This window comes from Saimiri boliviensis, chromosome 2 (genome assembly GCF_048565385.1).
Source record: "Saimiri boliviensis isolate mSaiBol1 chromosome 2, mSaiBol1.pri, whole genome shotgun sequence".
Lineage (NCBI taxonomy): Eukaryota > Metazoa > Chordata > Mammalia > Primates > Cebidae > Saimiri > Saimiri boliviensis.
In genome coordinates this window covers 48,503,002-48,516,556 of record NC_133450.1, presented here as the reverse complement: position 1 = coordinate 48,516,556, position 13,555 = coordinate 48,503,002, and the positions used below count along the sequence as shown (strand labels likewise).

At 39.5% G+C, this 13,555-nt stretch overlaps 1 long non-coding RNA gene across 1 annotated transcript; it reads left to right on the top strand.

The window, feature by feature from the left end:
- Nucleotides 1–1,139: 1,139 nt before the first annotated feature.
- On the top strand, nucleotides 1,140–4,588 carry LOC141583562 (uncharacterized). Its single transcript, XR_012516216.1, has 2 exons — nucleotides 1,140–1,225; nucleotides 3,596–4,588. It is a non-coding gene; the product is annotated as an uncharacterized LOC141583562 (long non-coding RNA).
- The last annotated feature ends 8,967 nt before the right edge of the window (nucleotides 4,589–13,555 follow it).

Sequence of the window (13,555 nt, the reverse complement as noted above, 5' to 3'; positions counted from 1 at the left end):
AACAGATGAAAAAAATGCTTTACATCACTAATTATTTGGGAAATGCAAATTAAAAACAGGAGATGCCGCCTTACTTCTGCAAGAATTGCCATAATTTAAAAATGGATGTTGGCATGGATATGATGAGAATGGAACACTTTTACATTGCTGGTAGGAATGCAAACTAGTGCAAGCAATATGGAATACACTGCAGACTCCTTAAAAAACTAAAAGTAGTACTACATTTGATCCAGCAATCCCACTACTGGGTATCTACACAGAGGGAAAAATAGTTATTATATGAAAAATATACTTGAACACACATGTATATAGCAGAACAATTTACAATGGCAAAAATATGGAATCATCCTAAATGTCCATCAACCAAGGAGTGGATAGCTGGGCATGGTGGCTCATGCCTGTCATCCCAGCACTTTGGGAGACCAAGGTGAGCAGATCAGCTGAGGTCAAGAGTTCAAGAAAAGCCTGGCCAACATGATGAAACCACTTCTCTACTAAAAATACGAAAAAGTTAGATTGGTGTGGTGGCAGGCTCCCATAATTCCAACTACTTGTGAGGCTGAGGCAGTAGAATCCCCTGAACCCGGGAGGCAGAGATTGCAGTGAGCTAGACAGCACCTTTGCACTCCAGCCTGGGCAGTAAGAGTAAAATTCTATCTAAGAAAAAAAAAAAAAAAAAAAAAAAAAAAAAAAAAAAAAAAACAGGAGTGGATAGAGAAGACGTGGTGTGGGCAGCGGCACAGGCCAAATCCTGGGGCCAAGAGAGCCCAGGTGCCACTTGTGGGAGGCTGTGAGCAGCACAGGCCAAATCCTGGGGCCAAGAGAGCCCAGGTGCCACTTGTGGAAGGCTCAAGTCCTGATGATTCAGGTCCAGCCCGTGGACGGCACGAGGCAGCACGAGGCACACCAGGCTGGAATTTCCCAACTGCAAGCTTCCTTTGCCCCGCCCTCCTGCCTGGCCTATTTAAGCTGTGAGCTCAGCAACAATAAACGAGACTTGATCAGACTCCTGTCTTGTCTCCATTTCTCACGTCTCCTGCCCATCCATCCCCACTCCCTCCCTTCGGGCCCCTGTTGTCGTCCTGCAGGTCGGGACAGTTTGGCGCCCGAACAGGGACTCGAAGTACGAGGGACACAGTGAGGGACGTCGTCGAAGCCGGCCGGATTGAAGGAAGAAATCCAGAGGAGGAGTCACCGCAGGAACCTGCTGCAGCCTTGCTCTCTGGTAAGAGGACGACAATATTATGGGTCAGGAAATTAGTAAGCATGAGTTGTTTGTAGAAGAATTAAGCATAGCATTAAAGGCGCGAGGAGTAAAGGTGAAAGTAAACCGGTTAATTAAATATTTTGATTATATTAAGGACGTTTGTCCCTGGTTCCCTCAGGAAGGAACCATAGATCAAAAATGTTGGAAAAGAGTAGGGGAAGTCCTAAAAAATTATTATGATGCTTTTGGGCTTCAAAAGGTCCCTGTAGTTGCTTTTTCATACTGGAATCTGATAAATGAGGTCATTACCCGAAAACATGACGATCCAGTCATTGCTAATCTCATAACCCAGGGGGAAACTTGCCTGAGAGACTCATGTAAAAATTTGTCCGATAAAAGTCCCCCCTTTAAAGAAAATTCGTTAGTTTTGGAAAAACCAGAACCCAAAGAGGGCAAGGAGAAAAAGTCAGGGGAAGCTGACTTAATGTCATTTAATAGCAACTCTGGTAAAGAGGAACAGAAATCCGCGGAGAGCGGTGGGTCTGTGTGCTCCTTAGAGAAATTTGCTGAACGTGTAGCCGCAGGCCTTAAACAAAAATTAGCTAACCCAAAATATCGAAAGAGGAAGTGGTCTTGTCTTGTTTCAAAGGTCTACAAACTGCCCTTACTGCTAGTGGATTAGTCATAGCCCCAGAGAAGGTGCAACTTACTGATCCCTACACTTACCTAGGATTTCAGTTAAGTGGAACTCGCCTATCGACTCAAAAGGTGCAACTCAGGCTAGACTGTTTAAAAACCCTCAATGATTTTCAAAAATTATTAGGAGACATAAACTGGCTGTTACCTTATCTAAAATTATGCAAAGCTGATCTCAAGCCCCTATACGATATATTGGTAGGGGATCCCAGTCCTACTTCTTTAAGACAACTCACCCCTGAAGCAAAATCAGCTATCAATTTAGTTAACCAAGCTATCAATAACCAAACCATCACCTTTTTCAATATTGACAAACCACTCCAATTTATTATATGTCATACCTCATTATCTCCCACAGCTGTGTTCTGGCAAACTGCTCCACTTATGTGGATCCATCTTCCTAATATGCCCACTAAAGTCATTGAACCTTACTACCTTATGGTAGCCAGTCTAATTACCAAAGGAAGAACCCTAGGAAAGGAATATTTTGGACAGGAACCTAACAACATTGTCCAACCTCATACCAAACGGCAGATCCATTGGCTCATGCAAAATACTGAAGCATGGCCCATTGCACTTGCCTCTTATACTGGCAACCTCGATAATCATTATCCTCCCAATAAGCTTCTAGATTTTGTTAACAGACATGATTTCATTTTTCCTAAAAATACCAGACTTCATCCTCTTCCAAATGGAATTACCATTTTCACTGACGGGTCATCCACAGGGCTTGCAGCCTTTGTTACCCCAAACCAAACTATCAGCTTTCAATCCCAATCTTCGTCTGCCCAATTAGCAGAGCTACATGCAGTTATAGCTGCATTTTCCATGTTTCCCAATGATCCTCTCAATATCTATACAGACAGCGCATACATTGCTACCTCTGTCCCAAAGTTAGAAACAGCCCCATTCATAAAACACACCTCAACTGCTGCAAAACTATTTTCTCAACTACAAAAGCTATTAATTTCCAGAACACAACCTTTCTACATTGGACATTTACGTGCTCATTCAGGCTTACCTGGTCCATTGGCCTCTGGAAATGCCAAGGCAGACCTAGTCACCCGTGTTTTGTTAGTTCAACTTCCTAACACCCCTCTAGCTCAAGCACAATATTCGCACAACTTGCATCATCTTAAAGCTCAATCCTTAAGACTATTCCATCACATAACTAGAGAACAAGCCCGACAAATAGTAAAGTCCTGCACACAATGTGCACCTCACTTACCGGTCCCACATCTTGGAGTTAACCCTCGAGGCCTCCTACCTAATGCCCTTTGGCAAATGAATGTCACCCACATCCCAGAATTTGGAAATCTTAAATACGTTCATGTCTGCATTGATACTTGTAGTGGATATATCTTTGCCACTTTACAAACCGGAGAAGCCACAAAACATGTTATTGCTCATCTTTTAACTGCCTTTGCATCCCTTGGGTGTCCACGTAAAATCAAAACTGACAACAGGTCTGGTTATGTCAGTACAGCCTTCACTCAATTCTGTACTCAGCTAAACATTCAACATGTTACAGGCATCCCGTACAACCCCCAGGGACAAGGCATAGTAGAAAGAGCTTATCTCACCATAAAAACCACTCTAAATAAAATAAAAAAGGGGGAATGGTACCCCCATAAGGGATCACCAAAAAACCTTTTATCACACTCATTTTAAATTTTTTAACACTGGATCAAGAAGGACACTCCGCTGCTGATCGACACTGGCATTTTGAATCCAAAAGCCATTATGCATCGGTAATATGGAAAGATCCCATGACGGGCGCATGGCATGGCCTGGACCCGGTCCTGATTTGAGGTCGAGGATCGGTGTGCATTTATGCCAAGGAAGCCGATTCGGCCAGGTGGCTTCCCGAGAGACTTGTAAAGCAAGTAAGTATCAAAAAAATCCGAAAAACCAACTCCACCCAGGGACGACATCAAGCCCTGAGGGTCTTTTATCTTTTCCCTTTTTAGGAGTCAACAACATGGTATCATTTATCCTGATTGCTTTCCCTCCTTGTCTTATTGTCTAATCGGTCCTGTTATACTCAGCAAACTCAGGAGCTTCTCAAGATCACAAATTGAGGCCATGAAGATGCAGCCCATTCAGGTCCATTACCACAAGCAGGAGATGGTAGACCTAGAGATGGAACTTGATACCTTTCCTCTCAGGTCACCCGGCGAGCTGAACCGGTTAGCCAATGACGGGCAACTGAGGAGCATGAGTAAGGACACTCCGCCTAAAATAAGGAGGAAAACGTTTTTTCCCCTCCCCATGATGAATAAGGAGTCAATGTTCTCTCATGTGGGGTCCTCTGACCTAAGACAGGCACGGTTCCCGCGGGCATAACTACCACTCAGCCTAATTTCTAAATAAAATAAAAAAGGGGGACCTGTGGGCAGCGGCACAGGCCAAATCCTGGGGCCAAGAGAGCCCAGGTGCTGCTTGTGGGAGGCTGTGAGCAGCACAGGCCAAATCCTGGGGCCAAGAGAGCCCAGGTGCCACTTGTGGAAGGCTCAAGTCCTGATGATTCAGGTCCAGCCCGTGGACGGCACGAGGCGGCACGAGGCTGGTAGCGGCACGAGGCACACCAGGCCGGAATTTCCCAACTGCAAGCTTCCTTTGCCCCGCCCTCCTGCCTGGCCTATTTAAGCTGTGAGCTCAGCAACAATAAACGAGACTTGATCAGACTCCTGTCTTGTCTCCATTTCTCGCGTCTCCTGCCCATCCATCCCCACTCCCTCCCTTCGGGCCCCTGTTGTCGTCCTGCAGGTTGGGACAACGTGGTAAATATACACAATCAAATATTAGCCATACAAAGGAACAAAAGAATAAAAGAATATCTTTTGAAGCAACTTGGATGGAGTTGGAGATTATTATTCTATGAAAAGTAACCCCAGAATGGAAAACCAAATATTGTATGTTCTTACCTATAAGTGGCAGCTAAGCTATAAAGACACAAAGGCATAATGGACTTTGGGGACTTGGGTGGAAGAGAGTCCGGGGGAAGAATGAAACACTACACATGTGGTACAATGTATACTGCTCAGGTGATGGATGCGCCAAAATCTCAAAAATTCTCACTAAAAAACTTATTTATGTAACTGAAACCCACCTGTTCCTCCACAAACTATTGAAGAATTTTTTTAATTAAAAAATAAACATTCCATCCTGAAGCCACCAGAATGAACATAACCCTGCCAAAACCTTGATTTTAGCTCCATTAAAACTCATTTTGGACTTCAGAACTCTAAGATAATAAATTTGTCTTGTTTTAAGGCACAAAATCAATAGTAATTTGTTACTATAGTAGCAACAGGAAGCTAACACATAAATTCATACCACAGAACTGGATTGACTCAGGAAGTGGAAGCCACAAACACCTCTGAAGGTGGCGTCAGAAATGGGCAGAAAAGCAGGTCAATAGGAAATCTAAAAAGGGAGGACTTTGACCACCAGTTCTCCTCTCTTACCTTATGTAGCCAGGTAACAACTACTCTCCCATCATCATGGGAGCTGAGTATTTTATGTTCTAGAGAAATGGAAACAGGGAGGCTCCAAATTTGAAAATATCTGGCACAGTGGAGCGAAGGGCTGAGGCACTAGGCGGAAAACCGTCTACTTGCTCAATGATGAAGATGCCAACCCCTTCCCTAGACTCACAGTCTCTCAGCACAGGGAAACAGAGGGGTCCAGAGGCAGCATGTCAGGGTCCTTCAGCAATCACCTGGTTCCTGCTTTGATCCCTACAGAGAAATCTGGCAGCTGAGAAGCCCCAGCTATGCACAGAGTTTCCATATATTTTAGAGCTTCACTCTAAAATATGGATGGGTAGACAAGACACAAAATGTTTGAGACAGACAGCCCAGGTTCACATCCTCACTTCAACACTTACTAAGTGTGTGAGCACTGACAATCTAATTTACCTTTCTTTATCTCAATGTTCATATCTGTAAAATAGAATAAGATTTTTATATCATAAGTTTATTATAAAGATTAAATGAGATTTTAGATAAAAAGCTTTACTGAGTAGAGTAAGAAAAGACAAAGTCTAATATAAAAATACTCAGGTGAAAAAGAGATAGTGTAGGGATCCAAAGAAAATTTTATAAATAAAAATGTCCTCAAATATCTTCATATGAAGTGAGAAGAATATGCTGTAATAAATTAGAGAAGGGCTCTTGAAAATCAAAAATATGAAATCAGTAATGAATATGTCCATAGTCTCTCAGAAAGTAGAATACGATGCAGACATGGACGATATATAAGAAAAAAGGTAAGAAATTTAAAGGGAGTCCCCATTGTTGCTTCACCCTCAGATTATGCAGGTACATACCTGGCATATCCACGGATATTTTCAATTTTCCACTGCTATTTTCCAGTCTTAGTAGACAAAGCATATTTACCAAGTAGTAGTATTTGTGGGAATAAAATTTGGCATTTTGAACCACAACTGCCTAGTCTGTAAATAATCTGTATAAGAATACCAGAGGCAAAATATATTGTTTTCAATCTTCTCCCTGGTTCTCATTTTCTTTAAACCTTATCAAGAAATACTTAGGAACTATTTTTTGTCTTATCTTTGCAATCTAATTTATTTGGGCAAATAGCCTCCAACCAATTTTCATTCCTATTTAATTTCCATCATAAATGTGAAAGAGAAGGTAAAGCAAGAAAAATGATAAAATCATAAATCACAGTTTCAAGAAGCTGCCTAAGAGGAGTTGTTTTCAAATTATTTTAGTTTATGAATTCTTCATTTTTATGTTATATGGTCTGTGTATTCCTAAATCCCTTTTGTCTTACCTGTTTCTACCATCTAGACTTTTTTTTCTTTTGAGACAGGGTCTTGCTCAATGGAGTGTGTAATCACAGCTCACTGCAGTTTCAACATCCTGGTCTCAAGTGATCCTCCTGCCTCAGTCTTTTGAGTAGCCGAGACTAGGGGCATGTACCACCACACCCAGTTGAGAGAGAGACAGAGAGAGAGAGAGTGTGTGTGTGTAAAGATGGGGTCTCACTATGTTACCCAGACTGACCTCAAACTCCTAAATTCCAGAAATCTTCCCACCTTCTTGGCCTCCCAAAGTACTGAATTTACAGGTGTGAACCACCACATCCAACCACTTGAACTCTTACAACCTGTTTTCCAGTCCTCTTAGCAAATATGTTTCTCATTAGCTGAATTAGCCCATTCTCCCCTAAAAGGTGTGATAAGAGGGAAAAAAAATGAAAGAAAAAGGAAAATAAAATATTATTGAAATTCAGAGAACTTCATTGTTCTACATTAAGTACATTATTATCAGCTTCTATAAAATTAAGCCTGAAATCCTCAGTCCAGTTATGCATGGCTTAAACCCTTTCAATGACCTAGTGTAGGTTTATGTAAAATTGCCATTAGTTACATTTATTTAAATCAGTATTTAGACACACGAAAACTGGTAAAAATAAAAATCAAGAGCTGCCTTTTGAAAAGTAATTTTTTAATAAGAAGAAAATGTTTTTAATTATTTTTGTTAAAAAGATAGTATTTGTAAAAATAGTTAGGAGTTGGGTTCCCAACCCTGAGGTGTTTATCTAAAGGATGTAAGCTTCAGGTCACATTTAGAACCAGCTAGTAGCATTGTTTTTATTGACTTCACTTTCTTTATTTTTCAATTATTGTGCAATTTAAGAAACTGGCTTCCTTAGCAGAAATAGATAAACTGTCAAGGAAGAAAACACCAGACTTAACAAATGAGATTTTAGGATTGTGGGTGGATTTATATCAGCTTTTTCTTCCTCATTCATTATTTCCATGACTAATCAAAAGCTCTCTTCATACATTTAATAGGGTTCTCACTAAGTAAAATACATCATTTAAATCAGCTAGATCCCTTGAACTTCAAAGCAAAATCCCAAAGCAGCTGAAACAAACACCATCTGAAAAAGTGCCACCAAAACTCATTCTACAACTGAGAATGGACAGACCAAATATACCAAATAAAAGTGTGCCAAACTTATATAAGCACCATACATGGAAAGTTGATAGATGATGTTCCTCAACCCTTACAAATCTGGAAACAATACCCTCTCCCTCAAACCTAAACCACAATCAAGCTGACCTTGGTCAATGGCATCATCTGGTGGTTGCCGCAAAAGACTGCCCAAGCCACGTTCCTCCTCAGGAGATCAAGTGCATACAGTAGTGTCCCCAACCCCATTCGTGGTTTCACTTTCTGCAGTTTCAGTTACCTACAGCCAACCATGGTCCAAAAATATCTGGAAAATTCCAGAAATAAACAATTCATAAGTTTTAAATTATATGCCATTCTGTGTAGTGCAATGAAATCTTCCTGCTCTTTCCAGCTTGGGATCTGAGTTTTCCTTTGCCCAGCATATCGATGCTGTTTATGCCTAATAGCTTAGTAGCTGTTTTGGTTATCAGATCTGCTATTGCATATCACACTGTGCTCAAGTAACTCCTATTTTACTTAGTAATGGCCCCAGAGCACAAGAGTAGTGATGCTGGCAATTCAGATATGCCAAAGAGAATCTGTCTAGTGCTTTTATGAAGTGGAGCATGTTCTACTTACGAAAGAAAAAGATCTTATGCTGAAATTGCTAAGATCTACAGCAAGAATGAATCTTTCATCTATGAAATTGTAAAGAAGACAAAAGAAATTTGTGCTAGTTTTGTTGTCTTGCCTCGAACTGCAAAAGTTACAGCCAGAGTGCATGATAAATGCTTAGTTAAGATAGAAAATACATTAAATTTGTGAGTAACATATGAATAGAAATGTTTTCTGATTTATGGCAGCAGGGTCCAGCACTATCCAACATTCCTGGCATCCACGAAGGGGGGGTGTTAAAACATATGCCCTGCAGATAAGGGGATGCTACTGAATAGTGATTCCACTCTTTCATTACATATAACTGCTTATTTCACCTCAAGTAACTTCTATTTCTGGGGGCAAGAAAATGTTTAGAATTTTCAAAATAATTCATGAGTTTGTATGTTGTATTTTGCTTTGTTTTGTTTTTACCAAAGTAAAATATTATCAAGTGTAGTAAATTCAGAATATATAGAATTTGCAAATTAAAATAAAATCACAAAAAGATAAAAATTTTAAAGTATTTTAAAATGTAAAAAAAAAAAAAAATCACATTTAAACCCACTATCTAAACTAACAGGCATGGTGGTGTACACCTGAACTCCCAGCTACTCAGTAGGCTGAGATGGGAGGATCACTTTAGCTGAGGAGGTCAAGGCTGCAATGAACCATGATTGCATCACTACCCTCCAGCCTGAGTGACAAAGGATAACACTAATGAGCTGCCCCCATTAAGGTGATTTAATCATTAAAAGGCATATTTTATTTCTCCATCCAATACCATTAAACTACATAAAGGCATTTTTTAAAGAAATAAATCTACAAAGATGGGAAGTCCTGGAGAAACAGCAACAAAATTTTGGAAGATGGAAAGTAGATCATGAGAGGGAACTGACTTACAGACCCGAGGCAAAAATGTCTAAAGCCAACAGTCAGGAAAGCTGACAAATTACATGATTTACACTGTAAATTCCAGCTACCAGTAGAACTAGGAGTAAGTAATGAAGTCGGAGTGGTTAATATAGGAATATTTAATCATAGTTGTGTATGTAGCAATTAGATCCTTTTCCCCACAATATCCCGAAAGATGACCATCTTTCCCAACACCAGCAGAAACCTAGAGTTTTGTCTTCAGAAGGGTAAAACAGGGTTTCTGAACCAGGAAATAACTCAGGCATAATTGTGGAATTGGGTACCATACATAAAAGGGAAATTAGGATACCAAATGCTTATTAAGCACTTTAAGTGCTGAGACCTTTAGCCACCTGGCCCTAACTTCTCACAATTCTGGGAGCCAGGCATCACCCAGCTAGAAAGAACTGAAAACTTCACCTGAATCACCTCAGAGAATAAGATAAGGAAAGAATACCAAATCACCCTAAGTGAAACTCAAATCGCCCCACATTGCGTGAGCACTTTAGGCGCTCACTTTTAATACAAGCAGACAACCAGGGGTCAAGAAACATTTGAAGAAATCAGTTAATAAAACAGATAAAGACAAACATGAACAAACTGGAAAATAATAATTTAGAGAAAAGAGAGATTATGCCAGTAGAAAAAAAAAAAAAAACTTAATCTGTACTCATCCTTAGAGTAATAAGAGGAGAAACTACTTCCATGAAGTATGACGCTATATTTTTTAAAAGTTCTTGGAAATTAAAAATATGGCAACAGAAAACCTTTTAAAATCAATAGAATGATAGAAGATAAATTTGAGAAAATCTCCCAGAAAGTAGAGTAAAAAGATAAACAAATAGAAAAAAGAAAAAAGAAAGAAATTGAAGAAGGAAGCAAAAAGTATAATGTCCAAACATGGGGGTAATCTGAATAAGAGTTTCAGAAGGCAAAAAAACAGAGGGGAGGATATCATAAATAAAATAATTTAAAAAAATTCCCAGGACTCATAGACCTGATTTTCCAAGCTGAAAGGAGCCACTGATTACTCAACGCAATAGATGGAAACAGACCTACATCTAGAAACATCATCATAATTTTTCAGAACATTGAGTACACAGAGAAGATACTGAAAGGTCCTGGGATTTTTTTTACAAAACAGATAATATACTCCAAAAGAAAAATGAAACATCACAATGGCTTCTGACTTATCAGCAACCCTAGAAACTGAAGGATGGTGAAGCAACACTCGCAAAATTCTGAAAGGAAATTACTTCCAATATAGAATGCTATACATGTCAAATTATCAATCAGGTGGACAAGTGAACTAAAGATATTTACTGATGTATGACATCTCAAATTTATTTGTCACATATCCTTTCTCAAGACATAACTGGTAGTTGTGTTCCACCAAGATAAGAAAGTAAACCAAGAAAGAAGAATATGTAAAATGTAAGAAATAACGCCATCAACCAAAAAGAACGGTGAAGAGAATGTCCAGGGTAAAAGGGAAGGAAGAATCCAGGTTAAACACTGAATTCCAAGATAGAGAAAAAGTGATTTAGATTAGGGCATATTAGAAAATTTGTGCCCAAGGACAGCACAAGGCACCATATCTATACCCATCCAGATGGAACAGGTAGACATGGATAAGGTCAACAAAACCATCATTTATTGATGTTATCCACACACTAAAGATAGTATATGGGTGTGCCTGAGAGATGAGACTATAAAGAAATGTGCTTCGGCCAGGAGCAGTGGCTCACACCTGTAATCCAAGCAGTTTGGGAGGCCAAGGCAGGTGGATCTCTTGAGGTCAGGACTTCAAGACCAGCCTCGCCAACATGATGAAACTGCATCTCTACTAAAAATACAAAAATTAGCCAGGCGTGGTGGTAGGCACCTGTAATCCCAGCTACTTGGGAGGCTGAGGCAGAAGAGTTACTTGAACATGGGAGGCAGAAGTTGCAGTGAGCTAGGATTGTGCTACTGCACTCTAACCTGGGCAACAGAGTGAAACTCCATCTCAAAAAAAAGACAAGAAATACTTTCTAGTAAGGATTTTAGTAAAGTCTGACATCACTGCCTTACTGAACTTCTTGACAAGAGCTTTCTGGTCCTCATCAACTTTAATGCCAATTAAACATAAACCTATCTAAATAATTTCAATTTTTAGATATGTATGTGTGTGTTAATGCATGCACACATAAAAATGCTTGCCTATTCATAAAATATCTCTGGAACAGTAAAATCTCAGATTTCGTCACTGTACAATTCATCCATATAACCAAAAACCACTTGTACCCCAAAAGCTACTGAAATAAAGACAAATAAATAAATAGTATCCTCTGGAGAGATACACAACAAATCCACAATGTATACTTTTCTCCTAGGAAAAGCAACTGGGTCAGCAGGATTAAAGACGTATGAGGAAGACTCACTTTTTTCAGTAGTTATCCTTTAGTCTCTTTTGATTTCTCAAATACAGGTTTATTAAACAAATAAGACAAAATTATTTTACCCACCAAATAATAATAATAGCATTAAGTTGCATTATCTGCTATTTTCATCTCCCCATCAAGCTGTTCATTCTGCTTACCCACACAAACACATTTATTTTTAACACTTTTCTTCATTCAGCTCACTATTTCATTTTTTGCCCAATTATCTTGTAGGAAGGATAGGGAAATCTATCTTTTCATTTCACTTGTGAGGCAAAAAATTATCCTAATTATGGCTGATCTGCCTAAGAGTAGCATTAATATTTTCATATCAAGGAACAGTAAATTCACAAGTTCTAGAGGGAAATTAACCATAATAAAAGTCATTGCCACCAGTTTCTAAAGACCTTGCCTCAAAGGCTCAGAAAACTCAGATTTTTAAAGAAAATTTTCATGCATCTCCTCTTTTATTTTAATTAAAACTACTTTATGCATCAGATTTAAATATTTAGAAACTCTTACTCCATTTGTTTTCAGTTTTATTTAATTTCCATACTGCAACATCATTGCTTCCATGTTTTTTAATCGTTTCCTGATGGGGCTGCATCATGTCTGCAGTAGAGTGAAATAACTGTTACGCTTGATGCTCAGGCAAGCCCATCCTAGAAGAGTCAAGAGCTAGAGACCTACCTACCAGGACAATGCGGACAATTGACAAAGCACCCAAAAACAATCTTCAGGAAGAAACTGCAATAAGCAGATGTATGTCTTCGGCCTCGATAGAAGGAATAAGAAGATGCCCAGTTAGGTGTTGATAACAAAAAGGCTTCACAAAGAGCAGCAAACAAGTGGCCCTATGGGACATCAAGAACAAGCATCCAGGAGTCTGGCAGTGGCAGCAAAGAGAGAAGTAAAGCAGGATATAAAGTAAATGAGACCCAGATAGAGATTACATCAGTAACCGGGATGCAAGAGAAGAACCAGGTCACTGGGGATAAGATAAAAGCCACTAACATGTTCTGATCAAGCAAAACTCTGATCTGAAATCAATATACTCTTGAAATATGGCTCCTTAAACTCTCCTTGATCAAAAAGATTTTAAGAAGAGCCCATTTTAGGAAGAGGGAAAGAGATTTAAAGATTGGAATTAAATTGTCTTAGTCTATGAACTTGAAGTAGGGATTGTGGATGGGGTCATGGAAGCCAGGCAGGGTGTCACCAGCCTGGAGACATAGTCACCATTTATATTCTATATTATATATAGAAACGTGTGTTCAACATTTCAACTTAACAAAGTCATCTTTGAAAACAAACTGTTCAAGTTAGAAATTATTTACATCTAGGTAATAGTTACTCTTTTACCATTTGCAATGAGTTATACCTTAAGAGTTGCTAAATGGTTGTATTGGGATGCTTTTGGTGGTTGCAGTAACTGGGGTGTGCTCCTGGTACACAGTGTGGGATCCAGTGACTCTAAAAGTCCCTCAATAAGCTACATACAAAATGTCCCCCCGCACACCCCACAAGATACCAAGAGCATCCACACTGAGATATATCCATTGTTCCACTTTACTGGTGTGTTTCCCATGTGTGAATGCAGCCCTGTGAGATTTCAAAGCTTCCACCAGAGAAATTAAAAGTTCTATTCTCAGGGAAGGTAGTGGAAAACACAAAAACAAACAATAACAACAACAAAAGTATTCTCTGGTCGAGCATGGTGGCTCATG